At 41.9% G+C, this 16,819-nt stretch overlaps 1 pseudogene; it reads right to left on the bottom strand.

The window, feature by feature from the left end:
* Positions 1-402: 402 nt before the first annotated feature.
* LOC129354356 (calnexin-like) lies at positions 403-13,492 on the bottom strand (annotated as a pseudogene).
* Between the last annotated feature and the right edge of the window lie 3,327 nt (positions 13,493-16,819).

Raw genomic sequence — 16,819 nt, forward strand, 5'->3', positions numbered from 1 at the left:
CAGATCTGATGGTCAGGAAGCCGTTTCATTCCAGGGTTTTGTACCTGTGGCTCATCTAAAATCTGCAGGACAGCCAGATTTTCTCCAGGAGTGGAGTTTGACACTCCTGCTTTAAGGAAACGATTACAGAGCTGAACTTTATCATTTCTGAGATTATCAGGATTTTTCTCATTTGGTTCCATTTTTATTACAAGCTGTGCAGTGATTGGATGAAACAGAGGTTATGTGTGACGTCATGATGAAGTTAACAGGAAGCTCAGGGGCAACAATGGAGGAGCACCTCCGTTCTGGTAGTTGCAGGACACCTGAGGTTCTGACATTTAAATACATCAAAACTTGAAATATATAAATAATATAGAACTATATGTGGCCTCATTATACGAGGGTGATTTAATTACAAACTAGATTTCATGATTTAATAATTTTATGTTCCTGTGCTGAAGCACATCAATAAACAGTCAAACGAAGTGGGCGGGATTAAGGCAAACTGACATCTGATTGGCTCCTTCAAACAGCAAGTCATCTTCTGCCCAGTTAACTGCAACTCTGAGGTCGATATTTTGGAATTGACATAAATTAATATTTATTTACTACAAACCCGGGAGGAGAAACTGCAGCCTCTACTTCTGTAGTTTGAAATATTGCTGATGAAGTCAGCAGCGCTCACTGTGGTCAGGCAGCATCACTGCTAGCCCCGCCTGCTAGCTAACGGCGGCTAACAGTCTGTGAACAACGGACTAACAATATCGCTGTGCCGGGAGTTGCTCACCCACAGTTTGTAATAAGTAAATAATTTAATTGCTACTAAAATCATCTCCACAATTAAAGTGAAAATTTTGAGCTGAGAGTCGGAGCTAGCTGGGAAGTTGTGTTTACTTAGCTGTTTGCAGCAGCCAATCAGACGTCAGCTTCCATAATCCCGCCCACTGAGTGACGGGTAAAATTATAAAATACGTTTAACTGAGACACATATAATTCAATATTAATCTTTGCTGCATTTATTTCAATTTTTAAAAAATTATTGATATATTAATGACATTTTATCATGATTATTTCAGCAGTTATTAATTTAAAGTATTATAGAAAGGGGGGGAGCCTCCGTGGCGCTGAGCTGGAGGAGGCAGGTGAGCCAAACATCCAGGTTTCCTGTCTGACCCAACGACAGCAGACAGTGTTTCAGGAAGAAGCTAACAGACAGCCAGCGCTCTAGCACTGACAGGACAACAGACATGGAGAAAAATCGGAGTGTTCACAGTTTAAGCCTCCTCCAGCCGCTAAGCTCTGGCTTTATTAGGCTGCTTAACTGCAACTCTGAGGTCGATAATTTGGAATTGACAAATAAATTAGCATTTATTTGTCAATCACTAGCAGGCTAACACTGAAGCACTACGGTTAGCGGTTAGTAGTTGGTTATCTGTGGGCCGGTTGGTCAGCCGCCCGTCCAGTCCAGTGGGGCGACCGTCTTCCTGTCAACAGGCTGCTGATTGGAGGAGCAGACAGAACGTCGCCCCCTGCAGGTTGGAATGATGCAGGAAGTTTTAGTGAATCTCAGTTAAGCTCTAAAACAAAACGTCCAAAACCGGATCGAGCTGGAATCGTCATCAAATTTCTGTCGGCTTCAATGCTTTTACCGGATCCGTTCAGGCTTCGTGGCCTCAGGAAAGAGGAAGATGAGGAGGAAGACGAGGGGAGGGGAAGGAGGTCAGGAGGTCAGAGTTGAGATCTATCAGTCCTTTCTGAGCCTCCTGCTCCTGGGAGATCTTCGCAGAATATCGTCTTCTCTCTGTGGATCAGAACAAAATCACCATTTAAATTATTTTACTATATTTTAAAGACAAATTTTACCCCAAATTGCTGAAACTTTTCCAAAACATTCTCCCACAGAGAGACACTTCCTGACAAAGTATTTTTTAATCTCAGAACCAGAACCCAGGAGAAAAACTGTCAGCCGGGTCTCCATCAAAGGTTTTGCTTCAGGCACATTTTTAATTATTCAGTTGGAAAACGTTGATAAACAGCAACAATTTAAAAAACAAACCTAAACTTTGTAAAAAAAAAAAAAAAAAAAAAAAAGTTTTTGCACTGGCTAAGGCAGTCTTCGTTTTTCTGAAAACCGTTAATGCTGAACCAGACGCTGCCATCTACTGGTGGCTCTGAGCCTTACCACTTCCTGTTTATTCCAGCCTCACGTTGGCACCGATCTGAGTTTCCTGCTGGATTCATTCCAAACCAGCAGTCAGAAACATCTTCCACTTTAAAGCCTGACGCTAAACTGGACCTCAACTCAGCTAATCTGCCCAGCAACAGCTCCAAGTTGATGGTTACACTGTAATTAGTGATGCTGCGGGCCAGATCCACCTCCATCAGGCCAGCTGTTAAACCAGAAAGTTTCAGGCTGAATGCAGCAGTTCCTCCTGGTTTTATCACAGCAGAACCACCGGAACCCAGTCAACATAAAGCAGTTCTTCCTCACCTCTTCTGTCGTGGCCTCTTTCTCTCCCTCCTCTTCCTCAGAAGCATGTTCTTCTTCATCACTCTTGTCCTCTGCAGCTGGAGGAAAATAAACCTAATGGTTACAGAACTGAACTGGGGGATGCACAGAACCAGGTCAGTGAGAGAGCTAACCCACCTGGACTGCTCTTCGCCTCCTCAGCCTTATCCTCTTCCTCCTCTTCCTCTTCTTCCTCCTTCACGTCAGGCTGAGGTTCGTCTGTCTTCTTGTATTCAGCTGCTGGAGTCTTCTTTTCCTGCAGAAAAACAGATTCATGAACTTTTCATCAGGAAAAGCTGTCTATAAGCTGATCTTCATCAGCACTACAGCTACGCCACAACAAGCTAGGCTAGGAGGAAGAGGAGGAGTCACCGGCTGGAGGCGTCCGGCTCCCTTTAGCTCCTCCTGTAAGCTGGTGAGACTCAGCGAGTCCTGAGCCGACCGGAGGAGCTCTGTGGACACCCACCATCATCATCATCACAGATCAGAATGTCTCTACAGACAGTGTGACGTCACAAAAAAAGCTGCTAGCTAACAATGGCTAGCTTTGGTTTCAGCTGTCAACATGATGCTCTAAATCTTAAATGTGCATCTGATATAAAGAAAAAGAGTGCTTTGCTAGTAATTGTCAACATTATGAAAAAACAATAAGGGAGAGGGCAGTAGGTCAGCTATGCTAGCTTGACTGTGACAACCTTAACATGCAGATCTGTTGCAGAATTGAGTGTTTTAGTTCAGTTAAAAAATAAAAGCAAATAAAAAGATAAGGCAACCTAAACAACTCTGACAGATCATCAGGAGAGCAGGTGTTAGATTAGCCAATCAACCACCAATGTGTCCTATATTAGCCATTAGCAGTGGTAGCTAATAGCAGCGGTAGCTAACATACCACAGCAATCACTTATTAATAAACATCAAACCTGTAAACATAAAAGTGTAATCTACTGAATGTTCTGCTCTTTGTGTGGAAATGTTTGAGTGTTTTTGGTGCTGAAATCTGAAATATTAGTGGTGGTGTTAGTCGGTTGCCATGGCAACGAGTTTGCATGTAGCGTAGCCGACACACCGCGAAGAAAAAAGAATCCAGCAGTTTGAAATTATGTTTCAATGCTTCTTCTGCGTTATTTTTCCCTTTCCGTGACGCTCCACACTGGATTAACAGTCTCTTCATCTCCAGGTTTCATTTTGTTCGCAGTTCTACGGGCAGCGCCACTACGGATGGAAACACAGTAGAGACTATTTGCCCTCCTGCTTGGGCACAAAACTTTCTGATGTAAAGAACAACATGCAACGTGTCAGTAGTGATGCACAATGAGTCTATTAGCTCCAATTTCAGGAAAACATTTTAAACAAAAACAGTAAATAAATAAACTGAAGGTGTGCTACAGCAGTGCTTCGTAATCATCATCATCATCAGAGCTGCAGGATACAGCCTGCTAGAAGATGATTGTTAGAATAACTGCCTGAAGCTTTTGAGAAATCCTCCCATCTTTCCATCCTTCAGAGAAGTGAAGGATCACACAGGAAGTTGGAGGGTGTGTGTGTGTGTGTGTGTGTGTGTGTGTGTGTGTGTGTGTGTGAGAGAGAGAGAGACAGAGTGTGGTACCTTGCCGTGCAGCAGAAGACGATGATGAGGACGAGAGGAAGAGCCACAGTGAGGACATAGACGATCCAGAGCCAGGGTCGCTCCTCTGCAGCAGTTAGCATCTGGGTTGCCAGACCCGGCTGAGAACCAAACATGGATCCACTTAATTCACACACATTCCTGTCTTTATGCCTCAGCAGAGCCCAGTCCCAAGGACCCTGAACTTTCTGCATTTATCACCAAAACCCCATGAAGCAGTTAATTCAAATTTCCAGAAATTCTGCAGGACTTTATGTGGCCAACAGGAGAGAAGTGGAGAATGCCAACATGTGTTTTAGAATGGCCTAGTCAAAGTCAGAGCTGAATACACCTGAGAATCTGACATGGAAACTGATCCACTGCAGATCTGCAGTCAGAGTCGGTTCTACTGAGAACTGCTGGATATAAAAACACGCCACACTTTTCAGATTTTTAAAATCTGTAAACAGCTTGAAAGCCATAAATAATTTTCTCTCCACTTCAAAGTTGTGTCGCTCCATCACATAAATCGCAATAAAACACGTGAAGTGTGTGGATGGCTTATAAAGTTTTAAGGGTGTGTATAATTTCACAACTTTGCTGCAGGTCAGGTGTTTACTGGAATCAAAACGATTCAGCATCAGGTCGTTTCCTTTGATCTAAAGTTGAAAAACAAACCAAAGAGTTTCTGCAGAACTAAGGCCAGCTTCATTCAGAGTTGAAAATAAAAGGATGGAGAAAAAGGAACTAAAGATTCTCGGCATGAACAAATGAATCAGTCAGTCAGTGAATGAGTTGATCTGAACAACGAGAGAAGAAATCATCCAGCAGACATTTTGATTAAGATTTGTTCTTCATGGACTCACCTCAGCAGCGCCCTCTGCTGCCTTCTTCAGCCCCAGCTGTCGGCGGCCCAGCGCTCGGCTGTGTTGCGGTCGTTGGTGATGAAGAAGTTGTCGAAGAAGATGTCAGAGGTCATGGACCAAAGCTCGAGCCCCAGAGCACTGAACGGCGTCATCTTGAACGGCTCCAGGTCCTCAAAGTAATCTGGGTTGGGAATCTTTCTCGGCTTCCAGATCCCCTGACAGAGCAGCAGATTAAATATTTCAAACAAATATCCCACATCCGGATACAAGAACCTGAACTTAGCACAGACGTTTTGAGTAACTAGCTTGGTTGAAAAACTACCGTTCACCATTAATGAAAGCCAAGATGGCCGCCATGTTCAACAAGGAAAATTTATTTTTGCAATAAAATTGCCAATATTTGTCACAAATTAAGACTTTGGTGTTAAATGAGACACAATTGAATCAGAAAATATCTGATTTGTGGCTATTTTTCTTTATTTTTTTAAGATGGCCAGCATGGAAATGTAATTTAAAATCACCAATAAAATAAATGTGTTTGGTGTCAGATCATAGCCTACATATGTTGAACCGTAAAAGTATTTTCTTGACCTTGTGTTTCCTTGTCCTGGTATACATATTTCAAAATGGCCACCACTGACAATTTAGCATTGGCAGAAACTAACGTTAAACTGCTAAATATGTAAAACATTAGCAAAAGCTAATGCTTAACTAGTAAATACATAAGATCCAGCGCTGACCTTTGTGCCACATCCAGTTGAGGACTGGTGTGAGAATCGCTAACAGCAACGTTCTCAGTTTCTGGTTTTGGTAAATATTATTACTTTATGACTACGATACCCAAATCCAAAAACATATGGTGTGAAATAAAGATACTCCAAGTCATGAAAATGGGAAGCATTTTATGGTGTTAACTGGTTTAAAAGGCTCAAACACAAAAGCCATCTTGAAAAACGCTGATATCCATAGTTGATACATTTTCACGATAATATGGTGCACTAAAAAAACAGAAACACCATCACAACACCTTACAGGAACCGGACTGAGCCCGTCTCAGAGTATCAGAACCCACCTGGTAGTTGGGGTTGTCCACCATGGGGGGCTTCCACTTGCCCTTGTAACTGGGGTTGTCAATCATCGGCCGCTTCCAGGGGCCGCAGCCGGGGGCGCTCTCGCAGGCGGGGTTGGGGACCTGAGGTGCCTCCCATTCTCCATCCATGTCCTCATCCCTGCAGGAAACGGATCTGTTACGGCTGCCAAACAGGGAGGAAGTCAGTGGTTGAGGTTGCCCTGGTGACTCACCAGTCGTCAGGTTTGATGGCATCAGGGTCTCCGATGTACTCGGCCTCATCGTCCAACCAGCCGTCCGGTTTCACGGCGTCTTCATCGGGAATCTGAGCAGGAGCGTCCTCGTCCCTAAGAAGAAACGTCATAAGCGACGGCTAACGAAGCTAACAGGCTTCATTACGTTGTTCAAGTATGCTGGTTCACATAGGTAGCTTAGCTGATGCTAACAGCCTTATTCCTTCCTGTGGAACTTCGCTTAGATCAACTCTCTTCTGCGTACATTTTTTTTCTCCAGGACTCTTGGTATGCAAAATAAATCTTACTTCCTGATATGTCTCAGAGATCTGGACTTGGATCTTAGCTTTTCTTCCCCCTGGAATAAGTTTCCATACCAAAAAATCTCTTATGCTGATGATACTGTGTTGCACATTAATAATTTCACGATGAACAATGAAGATTGACTATGTATTTTGTCAAGACCCATGTAGCGTCCAAACACAGAAACAAAGATTATAAAACTAAATTATGAGCTTAAAGGACTAACTAGATCTGCTTTATGTAATCAATTTTAGCTAATGTAACTGCACACATGGTAATTGCACACAGAAGAAGAAAAGGTGAAGCAACAGCAGATTCTGACCAGTCTTCGGGTTTCACGGCATCAGGGTCCTGGATCTTTGGCCTCTCGTCCCAGTCCTCCGGTTTGTGGTCGTCAGGGTCCTCAATCTCAGCAGGGGGGTTTACAGGGGGTGTCATGTCCTTCAGCAGGTTGCCGCTGTTCACCACGGTCTGATCCACCAGAACTTCAAAGCTGTTGTCAGCGTTCACCACTGGGGGCGTCAGAGCACAGTCACACTCTCAGAACTGTGTGTGTGTGTGTGTGTGTGTGTGTACTTGTTTGGCTAGCGCGTGAGGACTCACTCTTAACCTCCGACATTGTGAGGACATTTTGCCATGTACACACACATGAATATTTAACGAAATCAAGATTAAGAATTTGCGAAAATATTTAATTTCATAAATTCTGAATTAAATTTAAGACCTGTATCATGACAGAACTGCACAAAAAAAAATCTATATTATTTTATTTCAGATGGATACACGTCTTAAATGCAATATTCTTGTGTACAGATCTGTCTTTGTGCATACTGTAAATTCTGGACTGCACAACACACCCGATTAAAAACTGCATGCTCTAATTTTGGAAAGCAAATAAGTTTTGTTCTTGTGTAGGCCGCACCGGATTGGAAGCTGCAGGTGTCCCATGTAGTAAAGTGCAATACTTAGAAAGATATTACTTATGAGGGATTTTGAAATTGTGTTTTTGATTAATGAAAGTGCTCTTAATTTACTGTACAATTTCAATGGACCTCTGAACTACTTGATTTGCTGTTACGAGGCAAAATGTTTTTACTGACAAAAAACAAAACACGCATTAGCTGCACCTTAGTACAGGCAGCAGGATTCGAAGCGTGGGAAAAATGTTGTGGCTTATAGTCCGGAATTTACGGTAGACATTCCTTGTCTGTGTCCATTTTATTTTTTATGTATTTTGTGTATTTGTGGGCGTTAATCTGCATTCCTCTGAATTAAAAGGCATACAGATTCTTGTATGCAAGGTACAGATATAAGAATCTGTATGATCTTAAAATAGATTATAAAGACACACAGCCTTTAATCTATATAAAAGAAAATACACATTATTGTCTATATTATCAAGAATATAAAGTTTTACATTTAAGAGTTTAAAACTTTTTAAGGACTTGTCAAAGCAAGTCCATACAAGTCCAGTGAGAGTGTGTGTGGGTGTATAAGGTGGCGTACCCAGGGTGTACAGGTGCGTCTTCTTGTCGGTGAAGTAGGACCGTAGGTCGGCGTCGGGTTTCTTGGCGTGCTTCTCCTCGTAATGCCCGGTTTTGGGGTTTTTGTGCCTGAAGATGAAGTGCAGCTTGTAATCTTCTCCACACTTATCGGGTCCAAACATGATGGTGTACGCTGTCTTGTCCACAAATTGGTCCTGCAGGGACAGATATCTCAGTGACATTGAAACCCCATTAGGACCGGCGCCGTCGCCATCTCTTCAGCAGTGAACCCGATGACCAGGTCCAGGCCGGGCGTCTCACTCAGCAGCTTCAAGTAGGCGCCGCCGCAATCAATCCCGGACTGGAAGTTCACCTCGTACCTGGACACAAACACCTGTCAGCGGGTTCTGGCAGGACAGAGCAAAGATTCTGGTTCTGAGTGGGTCTTACTGGATGACAAGGGGCATGGAATCGAAGGTAAAAGGTCGCAGCAATGGTGCGGAAATGGCGTGATGTTTGGCTCTGGACTTCAGGACCAAACCTTTATCGCCGGGCAGCTTGGTGTCCTTCATTTCTTCTACGGCCCATTTACCTGTCCAAACAACATCATCATTATCATCCTCATTAGCCAATCAGAGGACAACATCATCCGGTACAGACGGTCCGATCCCAATCCAGAAACAAACAGACATACCATCGTACTTCGCGATCTCTTCATCTGCGTCATCCTTCTTTGCCTTTGACAGAACCCAGCTGGAACCAAAAACAAACCGGGTCAAGGAGAGCTTCCGGGTTCGGATCAGAACCAACCAGGTCAATAAGAAATACAGAGTCCAGATCAAAACCAGTCGCTTCTCTTGACCCAACAGCCAGAATGGTAAATGTACTGAGCTTATGTAGCGCTTTCCCAATCATTTTGACCACTCAAAGCGCTTTACACCAGAGTCACATTCACACATTCACCCTCACACATTCACCCTCACACATTCACCCTCACACATTCACCCTCACACATTCACCCTCACACAGATCGGTAGGCAATTTGAGGTTAGTGTCTTGCCCAGGGTCAGGCCAACATGTGACTGGAGGAATTGAACCCACAACCGTTCAATCATAAGATGACTACTCTACCCACAGAAACCTCTTCGTCTGTATCGGCTCTTGCGGTCCGGTTCAACCAACTGAATCGGAACAGAACCAGGTCAGGTGTGTGCGCTCACCCGTCCAGGGTCCCCCGGTCAAACGACTCGGCGAAGAAATGTTCCCCCATCGGTTCTGGAGCCTTGTAGGTCACCTGAACAAAGAGGAACCGCACGTCCATTAGGTTCTGTCTGGCCGGACCTCAAGGGTCCAAGCAGTCGGTAACCACAGCAACGGCACCCAGCAGTTCACCTTTGGCGCAGTGGGGGCTTTTGGTGCGGGCGGGGCTTCTTCGTCCCCATCCAGCTCGTCGTCGTCCTCGGTTCCGGCCAGGTCCAGGTCCAGGTCGTCCTCCACGTCTGCGTCTTCGTCCTGGTTCTGGGCCCGGCAGGCGGGCGCCAGGCCGAGGCAGACCAGGCCCACCGCCAGCAGAACGAACAGCAGCGCCTTCTGATGCATGGTCTGCAGACAAGCACAGCATGATGCGGCGCTCCGTCACCATGGAGACCAGCCCACCCCAGAGGACGGGCCGCACTAATGAGATTTCACCCGGTGGGATTACTGCGCACATACACATCTGTGTTTACAGTCAGTAAGTGAGAAAGCTAAGCCCCGCCCACTGAGGAACAACCAATTCGAAAGTGGGCGGAGTCAGAAGGCGTGGCCAGGAGTAATCAGCGGTCCATCCTGTTTTAACATCAGTTTCAGAAACGTTTTCATGATGAATTTTTATTTTTTTATTAATTGTTTTTAATTAACATCAGTTTCACATTATTTCAGTAACAAAAGCAGATTGTTTTTCACAATAATGGTGAGGTAAACATTTAGCCCTCCTTCCTTGGAAACACCTGGATAATTTCTTCTGTTAGCTACCAAACCCATGTGATTTGACAATCAGCTAGCTTGCTGTTGCTATAGTTTCAACAGTGAGCCGGAGAAGCTGAACAAACAAAGTAGGATGCCACAAAAATAACCAAGAAATATTTAAACTACATACTAAAGAGAAATGTATTTAATCAGGTTTAACAGCAGCATGGAGGCTGCTGTTAAGATATCTAAAAAGAAAACAAAACAAAAATTACTTACAGAAAATACATAAAAATACTATGCAACAAAAACTATTAAAGTATATTACGCAAAATGTACGAAAACTCTTCTGCCAACTTAGCCACTTTTCTAAAAGAAAAAAATTTTTAAAGGAAATTTAGTGACTTAAATGGCGACAGCATCCATTGCTCTGCAGTTCTGTCATGAGAAAAGCGCTTGCTATTCTTCTGTTTCCCCACCAGGGGCGCCCTTTTATCAGCTGAAGGATTTAACTGTTCGGCCTACATAGGGCACCACTGAGGTGGTTTGAGGTCAAATAAAGCAGAATTAAACAAATTTACAGGAAAATGTAAAAAATCTGTCACAGAAAATGGATGAACAGGATGACTTGCAGTCAGATTACCATAGAGTTTCACTTTGACTTCATCAGATGGTTTTAATAACTGCTGCTACAGAAATGGTTCAGAACCGGCTCTAACCCAGAACAAGAACCACTCCAGGTTCTGGTTCCTGACCAGAGACGGGTCAGAGCAGCAGCTCGTTGCAGAGCATGGCTTCCCTCCTGGAAGGATGTTACCAGAGCGACCTGCTCTGTTCAGGCGGCGGAGAAGCCAAACCGCCTCAGCTTCCCGTTGCCTAACGAGATTCCAGCCACCGGCTCTGATTGGCCGGTAAATCCGACGCCTAATCCCAATCCAGAGCGCCCGGGAGGCAGGACTTCTCCACTAATCTGATGCTAGAGTCCGAAGGACCTGCTCCAAACTGGGTTCTAACTGGTTTCTGACTGGTGCCAATTGGCCCCAACTGGTCCCGATTGGTTCTAATTGGGTTCTGACAGGGTCTAATTAATTGTAACTGGTTCTGTCTGGGTTTTACTGGTTCTAACTGGTCCTGGGACGTTCATCGCTGCTGACTGTCGGCAGTGCTGAACTCATCCAGAGCTCAAACGGCCGAGGCTAACGCGTCACCCAGCAGGTCCGACTGGTTCCCACAGGTTCTGACTGGTTTCTGTTTGAACAGAAACTGAGCGGCTCCCTGCAGCCGGCATGGAGGAGAAATCCAGAAAAATGGCTTTTCGTGTCCAATAAACGTTTCCGTTTAATTCATCACACCTTCCTTCAAAATAAAAGCACAGCAAACTCAATCAGGATGAACTGATTCATCATCAACCTAGTCTGGTCCAGAAGAACCATCAGAACCTCAGGTTTTACTCTCATTATGGGTAAAAATATAACTAAACGTCTGATTTAATATCAATTTTGGTTCTGCTCAGTTTAAAATGAAATTATGTTCATATCAGCACCTCTGTTCTGCTGCAGCGAGACGTCCGAACACCAGCATACTGGTTCTGGACCAGCAGCCGATACCACAATCATCAGATCTGGCTGAATCAGCAGTGTCCAAAGTGTGGCGCGGGGGCTGTTTGCAGCCCTTGGAATAATTTTATGTGGCCCTGACTGCAAATGAAGGATGGCATAAATTGATGAACGTTTTAAATGTTTCTGGAAGGAGATCTTCTGAAATGGAAAATGTTTGGAATAATAAAGTATTTTTTTCTAATCAGCCATGTTTGATTTTAATATCACTGAAGATTTTCCATCAGACTTTTGCACCCAGTTATTAGATATAAGTAAAGACAGAGAGGATTTTACAAGAATGTTGTCATTTAAAAACATTGTCTAAAACAAAAAAAAAAACATTCGGCCAAAATAAACCAAAACCTTTTATTAAAGAAAACACCTGGTCTGTTTTCTGCAATAATTTTGTTTGTGTGTTTCTTAAAACTTTGCATTTTTAAAGATTTTTGTTTATTTTGGGATAATGAGCAAAAAGTTGGTCTGAATATTTCTCATTTACAGTTTAGAGATTAAACATCAACCTGACAAAGTTTTCCATTCACTGCTCAGATTATCTTTCTAAGGACGGACCCAAAAACCCAGAACCAAAGAGCAGGAAAATGAGCTGGACCAGAACCAGAAAGAGGAACAAATGGACCAGGATTTAAACTTTATGTTGAATCAAAATGAGAAAATATTTCAATTCTGCCCAGTTTGCCCAGAACCAATCAGAAATCTTTTGGTCTCTGATTGGTCAGAAACCAGGAAGTCTTCCAGCAGTGGGAGACTGAAACATTCTGGAGGAAACACTGGCAAAATTCTCAAAGTTAGACTGGGAAAACTGGGAGACGGATGAGAACTGGGTTGGGAAGTCCAGATGATGGCTCTGCTGGATGTTCTGGAGATATGGAGGTCCAGACAAAACCAGGTTTATTTACTACTCAAACTTATACACAGGATCAATATAATAATAAAGTTTCATGCAAATGTCTGAAATACTGCAAAATTACTGTAAATTTTAAGACAAATATTTGGTTTTGGGGTCCAATTTTTTCTTTTTTTATTTATTTATTGTGACAATAAAGCCTAATTTTAAAATAGGTTAGATTCATGATTTTGGGCAAATTTAATTGACTTATTTTTCAAATTTGGCTTAGTTTTGCAGTTTAAGTTCCATTTTCAGTTGTAAGTTAATTACTTCATTTATTTTGACCACAAAATGCTTAATAAATGCTATTTGTTCAGCAGTTTGCAGAAACATCCTCACCTGTCATTTAAATGAAGCCTCATTATGGGCCATAAAGTTTTACAGTGTAAACGGAGGAATATAAACAAGCTGCCTTCGTTTTTAACTTATTCTAATGATATTTCACACCAGTTCTGGTTTTCAGCTCATTTATGTGAATATTAATGAGCAGAAAACAAAAGTTTATTACAGAAACTTAAATTCTATGTGGCCTCCATCCGCCTCTAGCTTTTGATTTTAATTTAATCTTTAAAGTTAAGATTAAGTCTCCTGGGTGTGTCAGCCTGTATTTAAACACCAGCCCGGCTCACAAAGCTGCTGTTTAGTCAGATGAACCCGTTCTGGATCATTCTGTTGCGGTAAAAAGCCTCCAGCGGTCCGAGCTAGCAGGCGGTCCGGGTTCACCTGCGGCTAATTAGCCCGAGCTAGCCGCTCCGCTCCGACCTCTCCCGCTCCATTTTACCCCCCAGAACCCGCAGACAGGCCCCTTTCTCCAGCCTCACATCCACAATCAACCCGCTCCTGTCCGGAAAAAGTCGCATTTTTCTGAGTTTTCCAGTAAAACAGCTAATTTGTCGCTTTCTTTACTCACCTCAAGCTCCGTGATGTGACCGCCTGGGAACTAGTGAGGAGGGTCACGTGTGAGAATCACAGGGAAATCGCCGCCTTCGCTGGACACTGATTGGCCAGCCGGATCCAGGGTCAGGCGTTTTCTGTCAAATGGCAGCCGCTCATTGGTTGCAGGAAAATCTCTGTCGGACAGCGCGTCTTAGAGCTGAACCTCGTGGACGGCGCTGATTGGCGCAGCTGTCACAGGAAATGCGCGATGATTGGTTGTAGTAAGTCTTTCGAAACCTGAGAAATGGTTTGGACTGAGACTAAAACTGATTTTTATGGTAAAATATGATGAATCGAAAATCAATATTCAGGTTGTTTTTAGCAACAGGAAGCCTTTATTACCGCCAAGAGGTCCAGGTCATAAAGGGCGGCTGACAGAACTTACTGCATATTTTGGAAAATAAAATAGGTATATTTTCATATTAAAACCTAAAAATCACAAACATTTTTAAAGCCAAGTGGAAATTTGTTTTTTGTATTTTAATGTGAAAATAGGAGATTGAAGTAGAAGCATTTTTTTCATTTGTTGTGGTTGATAACTGTTGAAGAAAATTTTAAATTTAGTTTTTCATATTTCAAATATTAAAAAACGCTTTTGAAACTCTGTTTCAAAAGCGAAAATTACCTTTTTTCAGATTACCATAATTTAATTAAATTTTGTTTACTGACTGACACCAAATGGGAATTAATAACGCTGTCAAGACACTTTACAAAAAGTCATTTCAATCCCATCGCCCATCTATTGCAATTAATCCTATTTATTAATCATTTCTGCACATATTTAAACTCCCTTTACAGCAACATTACTGTCTCAACATAAGCCAGTAACCCCTGACTGGAGAATCATCAAATATTAGAAAGTATGACTAAATATGCACAGAAACTATTCAGAAAATGACCCTCCTCTCTCTCCGTAGTAAAATCCCTTCAGTTCTCACATTGTCATTATTTGGATAATTCCAGGCATTTTATACTGAAATGATTTTTAAATGTTTTGGAGCTATATATTTGAAGTTATAAATGTTCACTAAAAAATAAAAAAAAAAACAATTTTTGAATGTTTTAAATGCCAAAAGAAAATTAAGCCAATAAAAATTTATCCTATTTGTAAATTCAGTTGACAGAATTTAGACCTCAATATTTGGAACATGTGACATTATTATAACTGCTTTTATGATCTTCCTGAATTTAATTAATAACTATGTGATAAAAAAAAACAAGCATAATTACAAGTAGTTTGAGTGAAGAAACAGAAACTCTGAGATAAAAATTAAAATAGCACATCTTTGGATCAGAACTGTTTGGTTACACAAATGGACAAATAAAATAAAACAAAATAAATCTTTAAAAATTTAAAGAAGGAGCTTATTTTGTTAGTCATTAACAATCTGGATTTATACTTTTGTTAAATTAAACTTGAGTTTGGAGCAGAACAGGAGCAGCTCAGACAGAAATTAATTATTTTTTATTTAACAACCTGCATGGCTGCAACTATTATTTTATTCTAAGAGGTCATGATAAAGTTATATCATTCTGAGGTCATATTATTATCTGGTTCATTCTGGAGTAAACCAGAATAAACATTCGGTTCATTCCTTCTGTTTGTCAGATTAAAGCTGCGTTTCATTTGTTTTGGGTTTCGGTGTTTTATTCCAGATTTTCCTGATCCTGTAAGTCACAGGGTCAAACTCCAGGGTCAAACTCCAGTCCTCAGGGGCCACTGGCTGGCCTGTGACCTTTAGATGAGCCTTTAGATGAGCCTCTTCTGCAGCAGCTGGACAGAATAATGAGCCATTAAGACTCTGAGGATCTGAGCTTCACTGGAGGAAATGAAGCCGATTCATTCCAGCGTTTTGATCCTGAGGATCATAAAACCTGCAGGACTGGAGTTTTACTCTCCTGCTGAGTGGAGCTGCAACCGCTGTCATTTGACCTGTGACCTATCATGTGACCCACGTCATGTCTCATCATGACGTAAATCCAGATGTAACTTTAACATCTGACCGCATGGGGTCGCTGTTGTCTCAGTGTAATGTAGTGTAACCTCTATTTCATATATAGAATATTTATAAATGTCTAAATGTCAAGTTTGACTGTAATGTAACGTAAACCAGCTGATTATTGCATTAGTAACAGTCGAACTTTAAATCTTCATTCAGCAAAGCTTTGCAAATACAAACTTTTACAAGTTTTTCAGAAGAAGTGCAAAACTTTTATAACATAAATTCCCGTCATGATATGAGCTGTGCATGTAAATAAAAATAACAGCAGTCATTTGGGTTATTATTTTTGTTTTATTTTTGCCTGACTGTGATTTAATGATATTAGCTTAACTGGCATTAGGATTCTGTCACTGAAGGCTAAATTAATGCTTTATGTCAAAATGAGCCAAAATGCTATTAGCTTAAGTGCTGCCAGGGTGCTTTCCTACATCTTTGCAGTCTGATGACGCTCATGTCAGCAGAGTTTTGAGCAGAAACTGATCACCTATCAGCGGCCATTTTGGATTTGTTGAAGGCCGACGTAAAAAAGACAAAGAGGCTGAAATGATTTCATTTCTCTCTTTATTACAATCCACAGATTGGATAGAAGTTTAAGCTCATTTAAATAGTTTATCTAAAGGGTACAAAAGACACAGACAAGATGACAGCAATGCAATCCAGTGCATCCAAGAGGAAACGAAATAAAACTCAAGTTATGTTCAGTGAGTCTAGACAGAGAGACCAGAGCTCCGTCTGAGCGGAGGAAAAGTTCAGATAAATTGTTCCCTGAGGTCATTTTCCTGCTTTAACCGAAACGATCCAACGGATCCGATGAGAAAAATCACCAAACTGACTGGATCTCCTTGTTTCACCAAAAAGCTTGTTTTTAGCTTTTCTGAAAAACCTGACTGAAAACTTTGTTACTCAGGAGCTCAAACTAGAAAAATGACTGAAAATCTTTAAAACCCATTTCTGCAGCAGCGTCTGTGTAACCCGTCCGATCCGACGCGGTGAGTCTGAAGGGTTTGATCGTAAAAAGCTTCAAAATGTCACAGCAGGAAGTTTTGACCAGCAGATTTAACGTTTCAGCAAAATGTTTCACATGCGGATACAAGAACCAAACATGGCAGAAATGTTCCCCCAAAAAAAGTGTTAGTCTCTGAAACACTCCAGATGGCCTTGATGGTCGTCAAGGGAAATATATCGTGGCTCTAAGTTTGCCAAAATGTAATGATTTTGGTGTCATCATACATAATCCATATAAATCATAATTACAGGGAAGTCTTGATTTTTCAAGATGGCCGCCATTGTCATGGAAAAAAAATTTTAGTTTTGCACAAAAATTTCCAATTAGGTGAATCTGTTTGGTGTCTAATTAAAGCCTAAATATTTTCACCCAT

Source organism: Poeciliopsis prolifica, unplaced genomic scaffold, assembly GCF_027474105.1.
Source record: "Poeciliopsis prolifica strain line A6 unplaced genomic scaffold, Auburn_PproV2 SCAFFOLD108, whole genome shotgun sequence".
Classification (NCBI taxonomy): domain Eukaryota; kingdom Metazoa; phylum Chordata; class Actinopteri; order Cyprinodontiformes; family Poeciliidae; genus Poeciliopsis; species Poeciliopsis prolifica.